The 5117-nt window shown below is 55.3% G+C and overlaps 1 non-coding gene across 1 annotated transcript; it reads right to left on the bottom strand.

Annotated features, from left to right (window-relative positions):
• Positions 1-4798: 4798 nt before the first annotated feature.
• Positions 4799-4871, bottom strand: TRNAR-CCU. Its single transcript has one exon. It is a non-coding gene; the product is annotated as a tRNA-Arg (tRNA).
• Positions 4872-5117: the final 246 nt, after the last annotated feature.

Below are 5117 nucleotides of genomic sequence, written 5' to 3'. Positions count from 1 at the left end.
TAGCTGGGACATTCAGGCCACCCCAGCCAGGGGTCTGCTGAAGACCTGCTCATACAACATACTTTGGTGGGTGCTGTCGGGGGTGGGGAAAAGCATAAGATTTGAGCTTGTAAGCTTCATGGAGAGTGAAAACATGTACATTAAATAAAAAAGAAAAAAAAAAAAGACAGTCCAACCCAAAGCAGCGCCTGGTGCAGAGAGGATGCATGACAGAGACCAGTGACCAGGATGTCACGTCTAGGGGAGCACGTCCCTGGCTGGAGCCGTCCAGGGAGCTGCCTTGGGAGGTGGTGGGATGAGATGGACCTTGGGGAGGGATGTAGGACTTTGACAAAGGTGCAGGGAAGGAGGGGTCACTATTGTGGATGCAGCGTGAACAGAGGGAGAGCATGTGGACCCTCCAAGAGCATCACTCCTCTCATGCAAGACTCTTGGAGCAGATCTCGGCGATGCCAGTGGTCAGTGGCCACTGCCGGTGGTGCCCGTCTGCCCTGGGTGTCACAGTCTTGGAGGGAAATAGTCTTCATGGGTCTGAGATCTGAAGGAAGGTCCTGACCCTCAACATTTTCCCCAGAGGGACTCAGGTTCACTCCCAGTGTTATTTAGGCAGACTTTGTTCCTTTGAGATCAGGAATCGTCCTGTCTCTTTGTCGCTGACAGCCAAGCCCATGCCAAGCTGAACCGCGTTGATTTGGCCATTTCATGACACTGTGATTCGATCTAGAGAATTCTGCCTGAGGGGAAGAAGCAACGGGGGACGGGTGAAAGCGTGTGCTCAGAAGGGGGGCAGGGGAAGCAGGTGCGAGCCCGCTGGGCAGCAGCCCCTGCCAGCCCCCCACCAAGGCCCCAGCAGCACCAGCAACCCCTGGGTGGTTCTTTGGAAAGCGCTCCTGTGTCCTTCTTTGCCAGCAACTGAAACTATAAAACAGACACTAATTGTAGCGGTAACTTACCAGGCCATTCCGCCACTGTCAGGGCAGGGGCTTCAGGGCAATGAGCCTCGGTACAGGACCCGTGTGTCCTGCGGTGCCCTGGTGGCCACGGGCCCCTCCTCTTAGGTGCTACGGGGGGTCCTGCGTCAGTGGCTCAAACGCCTGCAACCCCTTGAGCAGTGGCACCGAGGCTCTACCACAGGAAAGGTGAGACCCCCAGGAACACGTGTCCACCCCCTCCCAGAGATGAGCGGGCGGCCTCTGGCAGGAGGCGTGGTGTCGGGGCTGCACGGGGAGCAGCTGTGCAGAGGGAGCCCGCGCTGGGGGCCGCACACCTCCCACCCCTGCTCCACGTGCCCCGTCCGCGGGCCACCTGCCGGCCAAGCCGCTCTGCTCCTGGCTATCAGGCCTCCTCTGTGGTGGATGCCATCCACGGGGGACCACGTGTGACCTGTGTCTATGCCCCCGTGCAGCGGTCTGCCCACGTGCCTCTTCTCAGACCTTGACATGAGCCTCCAATCTCTCCTTCCAGGACCCTGACCAGACCACGCCACTGACATCCACCCATGAGCCGAGGGGTGGTCTCACCTTGGGCTGCTGTTCTTCACCCCACCTGGAGGACCATGACCTGGATGACCAGCTCTGCTGCCTGAGACTCTGTCCACGGGGAGACCCACCCACCTTTCCAGGCCGCCGGTGAGTGGGCTGGAGCGTGGCGGCCACCCACGTTCACTTGCACCTGGTACTGAGCGGCCGGTCCGTGGCCCAAGGGGTAGCCTTTTCTTCCTCCATCAGCGGGTCGCAGAGGTCCCTCACGTGACCCCAGGTGGGGGCTGGGGGAGAGGCACGGCCGCTGGAGCCTGTGGGAGCCTGTCCCACGCGGACCCCCCACCCTGTGAAGGACCACTGCTGGGTCCCACAGAATCCCACAGAATCCATCCCATGAGGGAAGCTCTGGCTACAGGCGCTGTGTGTCCCTGGTGGGAAGTCCCCTCTCCGTCAGGGCTGTTGGCGGGGGTCTCTGCTGCAGGTGACGTGGAAGCAGGGCCGCAACCAGCCTCACTGCAGAACCCTGGGAGTCTGCACTGGGATTCTCCTATTGGGCGAGTCGTGAACTCCAGACGATGTCCTTTCTGACCCCGGATACCCAGGGCTCTAGGCTCCACCAGGTTGTGCAGCTCCGGTGGCAGGGCTGCTGCAGCCCTTTGCTGCTCTGGGCCCTCAAAGCTGGCAACATTTGGTGTCACCCCAATACGCGGAGGAGCACAAAATATGCTCCCTCTGGAACCAGGTGCAAGACTTGACTTTGGAAGGCCTTTTCAACATGCTCCAGACTAAGAGAGGTCTGAAAATCTCCCTGCTGTGCTGACCCTCTGAATTGTCACAGGGCTTCTCTCCCACCCTCTGCAGAGCAGGGGTCTTGCCAAGGCCTCCAGCACACTTGCCACTTCTTGCTTATCTGGCCCTGGTCACACGATGCCTTTGATACAGTGGACCAGTGGGATGGTCTGCAGAGGGTCCTGCTGGCCCAGGTCCCCTTGGCCTCCTTTATAAAGATGGGAGAGTTAGCACCGCCCTGGTGCCACACTTCAGATGCAGGCTGCTGTCCTCACCACGCGAGTGTGGACCACGTGTGATCCTCCCTGCAGACAGGGACGGAGGAGAATGCATTCACCAGCACAATGGCTGAAATCACACACCGAGACTGAGTGACTCTTCTCCAGCAAAGACACGTCTGTTACAAAGCTGTATTGGGGGCTTCTCCTGAGGTAGGTTTGCTGTAGACCACTGCCAGCTTTCACCATTGATTTTGTTTTTGTAGGGCCAGAATAATTATTCTTAATTAATTAATTAATTTTTGGCTGCGTTGGGTCTTCGTTGCTGTGTGCAGGCTTTCTCTAGTTGCAGCAAGCGGGGGCTACTCTTCTGTGCAGTGCGTGGGCTTCTCATTATGGTGGCTTCTCTTGTTGCGGAGCACGGGCCCTGGCCCTAGGCGCACAGACTTCAGTAGCTGTGGCACGCGGGCTCAGTAGTTGTGGCTCGCGGGCTCTAGAGCGCAGTCTCAGTAGTTGTGGCGCATGGGTTTAGCTGCCCTGCGGCATGTGGGATCTTCCCAGACCAGGGCTCGAACCCATGACCCCTGCATTGGCAGGCGGATTCTTAACCACTGCACCACAAGGGAAGTCCCAGAATAATTATTTAAATGGGGACACAATGAGGACTGCTAACCACCCCCTTTATCCTTTAAATCTCGAAGGACGGCACTCACCTCTGCAGTCTCCCAGGAATGCACCATTATTTGGATCTACTATCTTGGCAAGGGCGCTACAGTGTCAAGGGCATCTCCTGGGCTTTTTGTCCTATGACAGTTCCATACATGCCAAGGAACCAAAGTTAGGGTTCTTCCAATTACCAGCTCTGCACCTACAGTTATATATTTGGGGAAACGACTACTGGCCGAGACCAGATGACCCACTGGCATGATGAGATTTTCAATCCCCAAGTCTTAACAGGGCCACGTCGGCGTATCCACTTCTCTGAGTTTTCTGATTCCTTCCTCCACCATTGCCACAGCAGCTACGACATGTATGTTTCCATCAGTGTGGGTCATTGCCTTTTCCAAGCTTCCAAGAACCATCCTAGGAGCACATCAGCACTGTCTCCCCAGCTGTTAAATCCTGCGAGCTGGCAAGTGTTTCCATATTGATAAACCCTCCCTTGCCCCAACTGATATTCTGCCCCTTGATCCAGCATATCCTGATGGCATCTCTTGGCTAGGTCTTATGGCTCCTTCAGGACATAAGTTCTTTCTTCTTTGCCAGGCCCAGCACCTCCTCGGCTGGGTTATATAGCGACTTGCTTCTCAGCTTGGTGGTCAGGAGGGAAGGTGAGGACTGCTAGCCTTCAACAGGGTGGAATGGACCACATACGCAAGCCCAGAGCATTCAGAGGGGCCTGGGGTTTGAAGGTTCCGGTGCCTCACCCGAGTTGTTCCCATCCCAAGTTTCAGGGCCGCACTCCCTCTAGTCATGGCCCTGACCTTGGCAGAGGAGACCAGCTGGGGCTGAGAAGGCAGACTCCCCTGGAGCTTTGCTGTCCTTATCGTTAAGTCCTGGGCCTGACTCAGTTCTTCCTGCAAGATGTGGGGTCCCTTTGGGCTGCCAGAGAAGCCGGGGGGTTCACCCGTCACCTAAGTTGGTGGTTAGCCAACCTCAGCCTCTCCTTACCTCCCCACCAGGAGTATCCAGCAGCAACCACCGGAGCCCGCGTCCTTACGCTGACCCCTCCCCCATGCCTCCCAGGTGCCCGAGACAGCGCACCAGCTGGTGTGATCCCTTCTACCTGTGTCCCTTCCCACTTTACCACTGTTAAAAGTTGCTTTTTTAATTAGTAGATTTCATTTTCTTCTTTTTAAAATTTAAAAAAAAAATTATTTATTTCATTTTTGGCTGTGTTGGGTCTTTGTTGCTGCACGCAGTCTTTCTCTAGTTGTGGCGAGCGGGGGCTATTCTTCATTGCGGTGCGCGGGCTTCTCATTGCGGTGGCTTCTCTTGTTGCGGAACATGGGCTCTAGGCGCGCGGGCTTCAGTAGTTGCAGCACGCGGGCTTCAGTAGTTGTGGCTCGTGGGCTCTAGAGCGCAGGCTCAGTAGTTGTGGCGCACGGGCTTAGTTGCTTCGCGGCATGTGGGATCTTCCCGCACCAGGGCTCAAACCTGTGTCCCCTGCATTGGCAGGCAGATTCTCAACCACTGCGCCACCAGGGAAGACCTGTTTTCTTTTTTTTTTTTTTAATTATTTATTTATTTGGCTGTACTGGGTCTTAGTTGCCGCATGCAGGATCTTTAGTTGTAGCATGTGGGATCTAGTTCCCTGACCAGGGATCGAACCTGGGCCCCCTGCATTAGGAGCACAGAGTTTTAACTGCTAGACCACCAGGGAAGTCCCTAGATTTCATTTTCTAAAACAGTTTTAGGTTTCCAGAAAACTTGAGCAGAGGTCTCCCATATACTCCCCTCCTTCTGCACAATTTCCCTGATTATTACTATCTGGCCTCAGTGAGGTAGATTTGCAACAATTGATGAATCAATATTGACACACTATTATTAACTAAAATCCATAGTTTATGTTCAAGCTCTCTCTCTGTGTTTTCCGGGTCTATGGGTTTTGACAAATGGATAATGTCCT

The sequence above is a fragment of the Balaenoptera musculus genome, chromosome 15 (assembly GCF_009873245.2).
Source record: "Balaenoptera musculus isolate JJ_BM4_2016_0621 chromosome 15, mBalMus1.pri.v3, whole genome shotgun sequence".
Taxonomy (NCBI): Eukaryota; Metazoa; Chordata; class Mammalia; order Artiodactyla; family Balaenopteridae; genus Balaenoptera; species Balaenoptera musculus.
The sequence above is the reverse complement of the archived record's forward strand: the minus strand, read 5'-3'. Positions and strand labels throughout refer to the sequence as shown.